Consider the following 13,664-nt stretch of genomic DNA (forward strand, 5'->3'; position numbering starts at 1 on the left):
ATGTGATTTAACAACGCCTGTCATTATAGTTTAATTCTAAGTGTGCAGTCCCTTGCTTGCCTGATTTTCCCTGATTCAGGAGCTCTCGAAAAACATTATTTGTCCTGTTTAAAAGAAAATGTTTTCATAACATCTTTAAAACCAATGAAACATGGCCGCGTGGTTCAAGGCATTACTAAATACTATTTATTGTTGTTCTTTGTGTTCAAAAAAAATCTCAAAAGTAACTTGCTAAACTTTCTTATTTTATAGGGATTCCAAAAACTGTGAAAAATTCAAATTTATGACCAGCCTCAGCTGTTGGATAATAGGTTTTGTGATAAATTTATTTCTTCACAAACAATCATTCCTTTTCTTTCTAAAAAAAAACTTAACAACATCCAGGCAACTTCCGTTAAAATATTTTAATTTAAAACAAGTCTGCTCTGGCATACATGTGACTCCAGACCCACAGCAACGTGGCTGACTCCGAATTGCCCTCTGGCAGTTAGAGATGGGCAATAAATGCTGCCTGGTCAGTGACACCCTTATTCCATGAATGAGTAAATAAAGTGAGATAAAGGACTTCCCAGGAATTTCAAATTGTCTTTTCCTTGACTTTGCCCAAATAATCCAGTCAATTTCAAAAAAAAAGAAAGACAAGAATACAGATTAGATATTTCTCATCTCTTTTGTTTACCATTTTTCTCCTTAAAACAATTTGCAAATTCTGAATTGCATGTCTGTCAAATTTCAGCTTTTTTGGAGCTTTGGTAACAAATTGTAGTTGTTCAGAGCACAGGAAGCTTTGCTTGAAATTAAAATTTCAAAGTAAAGCTCATAATTCTGCACAGAAATTCACTTTTTAAATTCTTCATTAAATAAATGCTTTCTTAGTCTCTGATTCTTTCAGATCACCCCCTTGTCTTAGCAACAACTTCACCTGAATGTAAGGTTTGCTTGCACTTTAAATCATGGAATCTGTCTATGAATGCACACCAGCGACGACATCTTTAATTTCATTCAAGAAAGGACTCATGCATGTTTGAGACGGTGCTGGAGACTCTCTGGCTCACCCTTTCAATCTCTGTCCTTGGTATATCCTGGTGACATTGTAGACCAGCTTCATCTCACTGCAATGCAGTGATGAGGCAGAGGGATAAGCAAATTTCCACTGTGCTCTTGTACCAGACAGTCTCTGGAGGAATTCACTTTCTCCCACACTGTCCTGAGATAGTTCAATGTTACTGGGCCTCTATTGAAATAATGACATAACTGCCACAGAATCACATAGCATGGAAATAGAGCCTTCAGTCCAATTAGTCCACACCATGTTCCCAAACTAAGCGAGTCCCACTTGCCTGCATTTGGCCAAATCCCTCCAAATCTTTCCTATTCATTACTTATCCAAATATCTTTAAAATGTTGCAACTATGCCTGGATCCGCCACTTCCTCTGGCAGTTCTTCCACACACAACCAACTCCCCATGAAAATGTTGCCGTTATGTCCCTTTTTCAAAAAGCTTCCTCCTCACTTTGAAAATATGCCCCCTAGTTTTGAATTACTGGACTCTGGGGAAGATACCCTTGCTCTTCACCTTATCTATGCCTCTCGTGATTTTATAAACCTGCATAAGGTCACTCCTCAACCTCCTATGCTCCAGCCCATTTTTAGAACTCAACATCCTCAGCATACCAGCAACATCCTGGTAAAATCTTTTCTGAATCCTCTCCAATTTAATAGTATCCTTCCTCTCGCAGGGTGACCAGAACTGCGCACTGTCCTCCAGAAGAGGCTTCACCAACAGCCTGTACAACCTCAACGTGACATCTCAACTCCTATACTCAAACGGTCTGAGCAACGAAAACAAGCATGCTAAAACACCTTAACCACCCTGTCTGTGTGATGCAAATTTCAAAGAATTACATACCTGAATCCCCTAGGTGTTTCTGTTCCACAACTCTAATCAAGGCCCTACCATCTATCAAGATCTCGTTGTAATCTGAGATAACCTTCAAAATTACTAACCATGCCTCCTATATTCTCATCCAAATCATTTGTATAAGTGACAAACAAAAAAGAACCCAGCACTGATCCCTGCAGAACGCTGCTGGTCACAGGCCTTCAATCGGATAAACAACCCGCTACCAGCACCCTCTGTTTCCTACTATAAAGCCAATTTTGTATCCAATTGGCAAGTTCACCCTGAATCCCAAGTAATCTAGCGTTACTAATTAGTCTACCCTGCACAATCTTGTCAAAGGCTTCACTAAAGTCCATGTCAAGAACAACTACTGCTCTGCCTTCATCAATCCTTTTAGTTACTTGGCTATCTCACAGCACCAGGACCCAAGTTTAATTCCACTCTCAGACAACAACCTGTGTGTAGTCTGAACATTCTCCCGCTGTCTGTGTGGGGTTCCTCCAGGTGCTCTGGTTTCCTACCACCATCCAATGATGTGCAGGTTCGGTGGATTGGACACAGGACATGTAAGGGAAGAATCGGTGTGGACTCGATGTGCCAAATGGCCTTGCCCTGCATTATAGGGATTTGATAATGAATCAAAAACAGTACTCCCCTCTTCTCAGCTCCCTTTCTATCCTCCGTACAGCATCTAAAACCTGCAACATTGAGCTGCCTGCCCTATCTTTTCCACTGGGCCTGGAACGGCAGCTTTCCTGCTCCTCTGATGCTGCTTGGCCTGCTGTGTTCATCCACCTCTACACCTTGTTATCTCAGATTCTCCAGCATCAGCAGTTCCTACTATCTCTACGTTTTCCACAGCCAAAATTTCTATAATCGCTATGAAAGCCCAGTTCCACATTCCCATACGTGCCAAGTTTATTCGCCTTACCTGTAAAGCCCCTTAGTGATTTCAATGCAGTTTAATTCCTCAGTTACTTCAATCTCCGACTTGCTTTCGTCTTCTTTTTCTAGCTGAATTTCTCTACTGTTTTAGAACCATCCTCACATCTTTCTGTATTTACTGCTACTTAGGATACCCACACATGCCCTCTCTACCAACTTACAGGACACCAAGATAAAAGTTGCAAATCTCCCCACCCAGATATTTGTCCCTTTCTGGTTCAGGTGAAACCCATCCCTTCTGAACAGCTCTTTTCTGCCCCAGAAGATCCTAATGAACCAAAAAATCTGAATCCTTGCACATTGCACCATCTCTTCAGCCATTGATTTATCTGCCCTATCTTTTTATTCCTATTCTCATTAGAACAAGACATTGGGAGTTAAATGAGCAATTATTACCTTTAAGGTTCTGCTTTTTAAAAGCTTCTCCCTCAATTGTTATTTTTACTCTAAGGCTTTAATCCTTTCTCTATGTTATTCCTATGAATGTGTACAGTAACTTCCAGCTTTTCATTCTCCTCTCTGACTAAATGTTTTAACCGTCAGTTAACTGGGAGGTGCAGTTGTTTGTTGCAAACCATTTCAACTCCCCGTCTCATTCCTTAGATGGGATGTCATCCTGGGCCTCCTGCAGTGCCACAATGATGCCACCCGAAGGTTGCAGGAACAGCAACAGCAACTCATATTCCGCTTGGGAACCCTGCAGCCCAATGTTATCAATGTGGACTTCAAGCTTCAAAATCTCCCCTTGCCCCACTGTATCCCAAAACCAGCCCAGCTCGTCCCCGCCTCCCTAACCTCTTCTTCCTCTCACCTATCCCCTCCTCCCACCTCAAGCTGCACCTCCATTCCGCACCTCCTAATCTCATACCGCCCCCTTGACCTGTCCATCCTCCCCAGACTGACCTATTCCTCTCCCTACCTCCCCACCGATACTCCCCTCTACAGGGTCCATCGCCGCCCCTTTAACTTGTCTGTCTCCTCTCCAGCCTTCGATCTGCCTCCCCCCCTCCCTATTTATTTCAGAACCCTCTCCCCATCCCCCATTTCTGACGAAGGGTCTAGCCCCGAAACGTCAGCTTTTGTGCTCCTCAGATGCTGCATGGCCTGCTGTGTTCATCCAGCTTCACACTTTGTTATCTCTTGCTTCCATTGTCAGGCTCTTTTCTTTCCTGTTAACTATGGTAATAATGGATGCAGAGAAAACAGCAAATTTGGATACCCCTTCTTTGAACAGAGTCGTTAGGTGGCACAGCAGTCCGAGTGGGCAAGGAGTCCTTAGTCATTGTTCCAATAGCCTTTGCTGGTGTTCAAGTGAAGTTTTAACATAACTTGCCCCAGGCTGTGAGCATAACAGATCACCTCACTTCCTCATCCTAACCCACTCTTTACTGTTGTAAACGACCCACATGCTATGCCCTAATAACTGTAACCCTTTCAGCAAGATGTTCTTAAACACAGTTTTCACCCTCATCTCCATCCACTGACTGGATCTTCCAGTAACTGCCATTAAGCCTCAAAATAAATGCACTGGGACTTTGAGGACTATTTGATATTACTGTGAATATCAAATTCTCTTCCTCTCGTACCCTCCTTATGTCATCCTAGTTCGTTGAAGTGACCTTTAGGGTCCCAGTTCAGTTATTTTCTTTTTAAAAAGGACTGAGAGCATGTAGCTCAGAGGGTCTATTAGAAATAATCTTCAACTCAGTATGAAATTCTAAAACAGCTTCTGTTTAGAATCCTGTACCTCAGTTTTTGCCATGGCTTTTGTGACCACACAACAGCTTGTTTCACTACGTAAGATAGGCAGAACAGAGACTAACTTGCTTTCAACTACACCTTCTGAAGAAAGCCAGAAATCAGAGAAAACGCTGTTGTGACAAATATCCAGATCAGAGACAGCAGGAACTGCAGATGCTGGAGAATCTGAGTTAACAAGGTGTAGAGCTGGATGAACACAGCAGGCCAAGCAGCATCAGAGGAGCAGGAAGGCTGATGTTTCGGGCCTGGACACTTCTTCAGAAAATGGAGGGGGGTCTGGGCCCGAAACGTCAGCCATCCTGCTCCTCTGCTGCTGCTTGGCCTGCTGTGTTCATCCAGCTCTACACCTTGTTATTTCAGTATCAAGATCACATTTCTTTTCCTGCGGCAGGAGAGACTGCAGCTATTACTGCTTCTTATTAGCTAATTTTCAGACAGGCAACAATTTGTTGAAATATTTCTCTCAAAGCACATATTACACTCTTGTTTTCCTGTCGATCTCACGTTTTGTTTGTAACTCAGTGGTTTGTTTCAATATTTTCTGTATTTCCCTTTTCATAAATAACATAGCAATCCTAAAGCAAAATGGAGAGAAGTGAAACCCTACATTTGGGATGGAGGAGCATTTAACTCCAATGGTTCATAACCTTTGATTCCCCCTCTTTGAATGGTAAAAGTTTTTCTTTCCCTCAAGATTGACAATAGGGGGAACTCCAGGTCTTTTCTGAAGGTGCGGTGGCTTCTACATCTGGACCCTGTCTAAACCTTCCACCTCCTGTTAATATACCGTATTTTTGGGGCTGGTAATCAATGCTGCATTCTTTCAGCCACTGAGTACAAAACTACTGTTTGTGACAGCAAGATAGCCATTTCTCCTTGCCTACCTTCACCTGAAGGTTACAAAAGCAAATTGCTGGAAAAACTCAGCAAATCTGGCAGCATCTACGGAGACAAAGCAGAGAGTTAAACGTTGAGTCCAGTGACTTCTTCTGAAGGCTAGTAGTTATTCTCCCAAATACTGCAGCAATAAAAAAGGAAACGGCCAATGTTTGGCACCTTTTCAATGGAACATCATGCTCTTGGTGATGCTGGTAATTATTGAGAGCTTTACTTTGTCTATACTGACAAGACATTTATGCTCGGGGAAGGCTAATTACTGCTGTTAAATGAAACACCATTCTACATGTTACATAAGATACGGGAATAAAATTTTAAAAGGAACATCAATTTCCAACACTGCCCACACCTCTTTCCTCATGTTCAAATCTTGAGTTCCAGTGTGGAAAGTGGGCTGGCATTATTGCTCAAAATCCTGTGGGATGTCAACACCCAAAGCTGATAATTCACCACAAAGGCCAAATGCTTCTGGATCAGAAAATTGTTAGGTGCAAACAATGTTTGCATTTTGTATATCATAATAAGAATGTGACATATTCAACACTTTTCAAGTTTTGAAGGCATCACCTGCTGACATGGGATGGTACAACACCATTGGTATGACTGAGATTGTATTTGCTTTGTATGTGATATACACCAATTCCCAAAGGTCATGCTAACAAGAAAGTGAGCAGCACTGAATAGTTGTAGGATTGTAGAAGAAATTTTAAAAGAAGTTCACTACAACGTAGCAGTTCAGACAAGTTTTTTTTAATTCGTGAATCTTCTTGCATTCTAATATGGTAAAAGATTACTGAAGTAGTTCACACTTACATACTAAAAAAAATCAAAGTATCACTATCACATTTGAGGAAGCATTGGTTGCACCAAACAATAAAACTTGAAAATTTTCCAAAGTGCCACGGTGGCCATTTGATTAAGTTGATAATTAGAACTTGCAATCCCTTGCTGAACAAACCTCATTTTTCTAAAAAAAACTGCTACATAAGTAGTGCCCACATGATTATTAATAGAGTAATTTTTCTGATACTTGGCCTTTGGGAGTAAAAGAGCTTTAGTTGAAGTCAATTCATGGAGATTTCTTTCAGAAATAACAGAATAGTCAACAGATGATGGCTTGGAAATTTTCTGAAATGGTACCTAGGCACAAATTTAGAATAGAGTACAATCCTACAATTTCTCATTCAAGTCAGTTGAAATATGTACCACTTGTACACCTTAATAATTTGTAGAGTATTGTAATTTCACTTAAATTTTTAAAAAGTACAATTGTACCAATTAATTACAGAATATAGGCTCCATTGTTAACTGAAAAATATAATTGTTTCTGTAACTGATCAAACCTTACATTATACCAAATTAAAGTCATTTCTATTGGTTTCTGTTTTGCCTGTGATAAATGAACTCTCCAGTTAACATAATCACTTATTCTTAGTTAAGTATGATGGTTTTGTTCCAAAACATGTCACTGGCAACATAAACAGCAAGTCGCAAAGTAATTTTGAAAAGAAGGACAGTAGGACATTCAGCTCTTCAAGCCTGCCCTGCCATTCAATACGATCCTACATGGTATCCTGTTCCCATTTTCTATCCACAGCCTTTGATCCCTTGGAGATGATGTTAACTCATCTTTAAAACAGTCATTGTTTGGACTCAATCACTTTCGATGGCAGAGAACTCCACAGGCTTCACAATCTGAATAAAGAGGAAATTTCTCATCTCAATTGCTAAATGGCCTATCCTGTATCCTTGAACTATGAATTCCGATTCTGGACTCCAGAATCATCAGGATCGTCTTTCCTGCATTTACCCTGTCTAGCACTGTTAGAATTTAATAAATTTCCATTAGATCTCCCCCATTCTTCGAAACTCCAGTGAATTTTAGTCCTATCTGATTCAGTCTCTCTTCATACTACCATCCCAGGAATTAGTCTGGTAAACTTTGGTCCCAGAATAGCCTTCCTCAGATAGGAAGGCCAAAGCTGCACACAATATTCCAGGTGTGGCCTCACCAAGGCCCTGTACAATTGTAGCAAGACACCTCTGACCTGTACTCAAATCCTCTTGAAACGAAGGCCAACATATCGCTTGCATTCTTCACTGCCTGATGCATCCATACGCTTAAGGTCAGCAACTGGTGTACGAGGATGCCGATGCCTTGACGCACTTCTGTTTTCTCCAAACTAATCACACAATTTGGTAATAATCTGCTTTCCAAGTGGGTAATTTCTCATTTATCTACACATCTGCAATGCATGACAAAGGTAGACTGGTTCTTTATTAGTAACAGGATCAAATGTTATTGGGTGGAGGCAGCAGAACGGGGTTGAAGAACTCAGTGATTGGATGGTGCAGCAAACCCAATGGGCTGAATGGTCTAATTCTGCTCCTATATTTGATGATCTTGTTGTAATTTGCCCACTGACTCAATTGATCTAAATCATTTTGCAACATCCCTGCATTCTCCTCACAGCTCACCCTTGAACCCAGCTTTTTGTCTGCAAGCTGGAGATATTAAATTTATTTTCTCACCATTAATATCCCATTAATCCTTACCGGTCACACAAAAAAACATTTATTCCCACTGTTGCTCGTCTGCCAATGAATTGCCTATGTGAGTACACTACCCAGACCTATGAGTTTTAGTTTCACATGCTAATTTATGGTGGGACCTTATCAAAGGGGTCCTGGAGTTTAAGTAAACCACATCCACTGGCTTCCCCTCATCATGTCTGTGAGTTACATCATTGAAACATTTCAGGAAATTTGTCAAGCATGACTCCTCTTTCATGAATCCATCTTGACATTTCCAATTCTGTCACTGCCTTCCAAATGCTCAGCTATTAAATATTTTAAAATAGACTCCAGCATTCACTCTACTAGCAATACCAGGCTAAATCATTTTATAATTCCATTTTCCCCTACCTCCATTTTTCACAAGTAATGGTTTACATTAATCAACCTCCAGAGGAAATCAATTCTTTGATCATATCTTGTCCTGCATTAAGAGGTTCAGTATAGCTTGGCCTCACGTACCCAGAACATGCAGTTCTAAGGAATTATCCCAAACAAAAAAAGTTTCTACAAATTACTCAACCAGACTACCTTTGCCCCAAGTAATTAATCCACTCTACATACATTGAAATGTCTCATGATTTTTCTTGTACTATGCTAACAAGCTCCCATTATTTCTTCCTTCATATTCTATCCTACTTGCAGTCACTGTTCAGGGCATTTAGGACACTTGTACAAGTGACTTTTTGCTGTTATCTTTTCTCATCTCTACCCAAATAATATTTTCATCCTGGCTTCTCAAAACAAAGCCACCCCTAACAGAACCACCCCACTGTTTTTCCCTAGTTCCCCGTCCTTCCTCAATGTCAGGTATTGAGGACACTGTGAACAGTTTTGGTTATCATATTTAAAAAGGTAGATATACTGGATTTACAGGCAGTTCAGACAAAGTTCAACTAGTTTGAAACAAATACAACAATGCTGGACAAACTCGAGTGTGGCTGCACCTGTGAAGAGAAAAAGAGAGTTAGTGTTTTGATTCCAACACAATTTTCCTTGAGGTTGGACAATGGTGGTTTTTATACTTTTGACAGAGTTGAGGATGGAATAAAGGGAACCAATGGTGAGGAGGTCCAGGTCAAGATAAATAAGTTGCTAATTGTGGTCAAAGTGAACATCTAGTCTGTGTTTACTCTCAATGTAACAAACACTGCATTGGAAGGAACAAATTCTGTACTACAAGTGAATGTAGCTGTAAAATGTTGCTTTACCCAGAAACTGTGTATGGGGCCATGGATAGTGAGGAAGGTGGTGATGAATGGACAGGTTCTGCAATGGCCTGGAAAGGTGCTCAGGGGTGAGTGAGATGTAGCAGAATATCAGGGAATCACAAAGGGAATGGTTCCTGTACAATGTGACATGGGGGGGGGGGGGGGGGGGGGAGGAAAGAGTTTGTTAGTGGCATCCTATTTGATATGGCAAGAGCGCAAAGCGAGGACAAGCATTAAAATTGGATCAGACACAGCACAGAGGCCCTGATAACAGTGGTGTGGAAACCCTAGTTGAGGAAAAAGGTATTAGAAGCACCCAGGTGGAAGGTGGAACCACCACAGCACAACAGACTAAGAAACTGAAAGACAGAATTCGTTCCACAAAGTAGGGTGTTCGGAAGTGCAATTGAGCTGACTATGGGAGTTAGTGAGCTTGTAATACGTATCAGTGGAGAGCCTATCCCCAAAGAGGAAACAGAAGTCAACGAAAGGGAAGAGATGAATCAGGTGAAGGAAAAATAATTGAAATTACAAGTAAAACCAACAAATTTTTCCAATTCCAGATGAAAGCAGGAAGCAGCAGCAATAATGTCAGCCCCATTGTAACTGAAGCATAATTTCCATGTTTTGGTATTCAATACCCCTTACAATAAATAATAACATTGTTAACTTTCCAAATTATTTGCTGCACTTACATACTAGCCTTCATGGATGAGGACACAGTTTCTTTAAAATCTCAGATCTCTGCAGTCTGTCACAATGTGGAACTATTTTTAAAATTCTTGTCAAAATGGACAAATACACAATTTCTCATATTCTACTCTAACTGGCAAATCTTTGCTGACTCACTTAAATCGATCTATGTCTGTAACTCAGTGGTTAGCACTGCTGCCTCACAGCATCAGGAACATGGGTTCAATTCCACCCTCAGGTGACTGTGTGGAGTTTGCACATTCTCTCCATGTCTGTGTGGGTCTCCTCCGGGTACTCTGGTTTCCTCCCACAGTCCGAAGATGTTAAGGTTACATGGGTAAAACATGGGGAAATGCAGGGTAGGGGAATGCAGTCAGGGTGGAATGCTGTTCAGAGGGGCAGTATGGACCTGTTGGGCTGAATGGCCTGTTTCCACACAGTAGGGATCCTGTGATTCTATGATCTTTTTATGGCCTTATGTCCTGTCCAAAATTTACTTACCTAAATGTGTCATTAGTAAATTTGATTACCTACTTTCTTTGTCTTATTTATATAAACTGACCAGTTGAGATCTCAGTACTGAACTCGTGGCACACCACTCATTACACCTTGTCAACCTGAAAAAGTAAGCCATTTATGCCTTCCATTGCCAGCCAAATCTTCTATCCACACCATTACTCTATCTCCTACACCATGAGCTTTTGTTTTCCATGATAACTTTGATGCGGTATTTGATCGAGTATATTCATTTCTCTAATCATATTATTACCCGCAAGGTTCTGCTGAATTTGGTGTCCAGCTCATGACAATTTTCACTTTTCCTCACTTTGAAAATGAGATGAACACTTTTCCTCATCCTACTTGTGTTAGTACCTACATAGACCATGATGACTGCAACTTTCCCTTTCCACTGGAGGTTTTTTTTAAAAAGCCCTGAGCAGATGGCCTAAACCCTCACACCAGGCAGTCAAGAGAGCTCTCTGTATCTTTGATTTTCTTCTCTGGAGCAAACAGTAATACCCTTCACTATATTGCCCGCTGCCACCACAACATTCCTTTTTGGTTCCTTTACCTTAATGGCTTCCTGTACCAGGGTAATATGCCATCTGTTAGTTCCTCCATCCTGCAGACTTCAGTCATTTGAACAAGCTGAAAATACCTCAGCAAGAACTGCAGATGCTGGAGTCACTCCCAACAGTGGAACTGGAGGAACGTAACAGGCAGGCAGCAGAAGAGCAAGAAAGTTGACATTTCAGGGTGCGATCAAGGAGAAAGTTTTCTTAAGAGGGGTCCCAAACCAAAACATCAACTTCCCTGTTCCTCTGATACTGCTTGGCCTGCTATGTTCCTCCAGCTCCACTGTATGGTCTCTTAACACACAAAACATGTTAGATAATTAGAAAAGCTGAAGCTGATCTCTAGGTTCTCTTACCTCCCTTCACCTGAGCAGTGACCAAATGAGGAGATCCATCATAAAAGATGATCTCCTAGATTAAAATGTTCAGGTAATCTTTCCCCTTCCAGTGTTGCTGTGATTGTAATTTGGCCTGCAGCTCAAATATCTAGGTCAGAGCAACTTTTGCTGTAAACACTTACTCCAGATGTACTTGCTCTATCATACTGGTATCCAGGATTTCCCACAATCTCTCCACTCCTCTAGGTAATGCTGGCTGCATGTTTTGGAGTCCTCTACTTGTTTTATTTCTCTAGCCGTTGTCATCTCAGGATCCTCCCCTCATCCAAGATAACCAAGTGTGAAGCTGGATGAAAACAGCAGGCCAAGCAGCATCTCAGGAGCACAAAAGCTGACGTTTCGGGCCTAGACCCTTCAGAGAGGGGGATGGGGTGAGGGTTCAGAAATAAATAGGGAGGGGGAGGCGGACTGAAGATGGAGAGAAAAGAAGATAGGTGGAGAGGAGAGTATAGGTGGGGAGGTAGGAAGGCGATAGGTCAGTCCAGGAAGGACGGACAGGTCGAGGCGGCGGGATGAGGTTAGTAGGTAGGGAATGGAGGTGCGGCTTGAGGTGGGAGGAGGGGATAGGTGAGAGGAAGAACAGGTAAGGGAGGTGGGGACAAGCTGGGCTAGTTTTGGGATGCAGTGGGGAAAAGGGGAGATTTTGAAGCTTATGAAGTCCACATTGATACCATTGGGCTGCAGGGTTCCCAAGCGGAATATGAGTTGCTGTTCCTGCAGCGTTTGGGTGGCGTCTTTGTGACACTGCTGGAGGCTGAGGATGAACATGTCGTCTGAGGAGTGCGAGGGGGAGTTGAAATGGTTCGCGACTGGGAGGTGCAGTTGTTTATTGCAAACCGAGCGGAGGTGTTCTGCAAAGCGGTCCCCAAGCCTCCGCTTGGTTTCCCCAAATGTAGAGGACACCACACCGGGTAGAGTGGATAAAGTATATCACATTGGCAGATGTGCAGGTGAACATCTGCTTAATGTGGAAAGTCATCTTGGGGCCTGGGATAGGGGTGAGCGAGGTGGTGTGGGGGCAAGTGTAGCACTTCCTGTGGTTGCAGGGGAAGGTGCCGGGTGTGGTGGGGTTGGAGGGGAGTGTGGAGCGGACAAGGGAGTCGCGGAAAGTGTGGTCTCTCCGGAAGGCAGACAAGGGTGGGGATAGAAAGATGTCTTGACCGGTGGGGTCAGATTGTAGATGGCGGAAGTGTTGGAGCATGATGCGTTGTATCTGGAGGTTGATGGGGTGGTATCTGAGGACAAGGGCGATCCTCTTAGGGCGGTTGTTGCGGGGGCGGGGTGTGAAGGATGTGTTGCAGGAGACGCGGTCAAGGGCGTTCTCGACCACTGGGTGGTGGGGGGGAGGAAGAGTTGCGGTCCTTGAAGAACGTGGACATCTGGGATGTGCGGGAGCGGAATGCCTCATCCTGGGAGCAGATGCGGCGGAGGTGAAGGAATTGGAAATAGGGGATGGTATTTTTGCAGGAGGATGGATGGGAGGAGGTGTATTCTAGGTAGCTGTAAGAGTCGGTGGGCTTGAAATGGACATCAGTTACAAGCTGGTTACCTGAGATGGAGACAGAGGGGTCCAGGAAGGTGAGGGATGTGTTGGAGATGGCCCAGGTGAATTTGAGGTTGGGGTGGAAGGTGTTGGTGTTGGTGAAGTGGATGAGCTGTTCGAGCTCCCCAAGTGATGCTCAAGCAGTATTGTTTGAAGTGTAGACACATGAAGAACAAAAATAAATTGGACCAGATGAAGCAAGAAAATGTTTGCAACATGATCAAATAATGGATATATTTGTTTTACAAATTTCCCCACCTTTTTGTTCCTTTGCTTTCCAAATATGATTTTATACATGCAAATGTAATCAGATGTTTCTAAGAACATAGAAGTTAGGGGAAATAGGCCCGAGCATGAGCTTTTATGTTCAATTCCTCTCACAATAAAGAAGAAAACATTCCATTAACCTGAAGTCTGGAGGAAGATCAGTGAACTCAAAACATTATCTCTACTTTCTCTCCTAGATATTGCTAGACTTGTTCAGTTTCTCCAACAGTGTTTCTTTTTCGTTTGAACATAAACTCCTTGCTGTAATCTGCCAAGTAACACTTGAGACTTGTGCACAACCCAATCCTTTTCACCTTGAATTCTGCAGAGTTCATTTAAACAATACTTTACATTTTTATTCTTTCTTCCAAAGTGATATGGTGCATAACTTTATT

At 42.3% G+C, this 13,664-nt stretch overlaps 1 long non-coding RNA gene across 3 annotated transcripts in view; it reads left to right on the forward strand.

Moving 5' to 3' along the window:
• The window catches only part of LOC125459643 (uncharacterized), a 69,784-nt gene that overhangs the window by 3,825 nt on the left and 52,295 nt on the right, over nucleotides 1-13,664 (forward strand). The window lies entirely within an intron of this gene.

The sequence above is a fragment of the Stegostoma tigrinum genome, chromosome 16 (assembly GCF_030684315.1).
Source record: "Stegostoma tigrinum isolate sSteTig4 chromosome 16, sSteTig4.hap1, whole genome shotgun sequence".
NCBI lineage: Eukaryota > Metazoa > Chordata > Chondrichthyes > Orectolobiformes > Stegostomatidae > Stegostoma > Stegostoma tigrinum.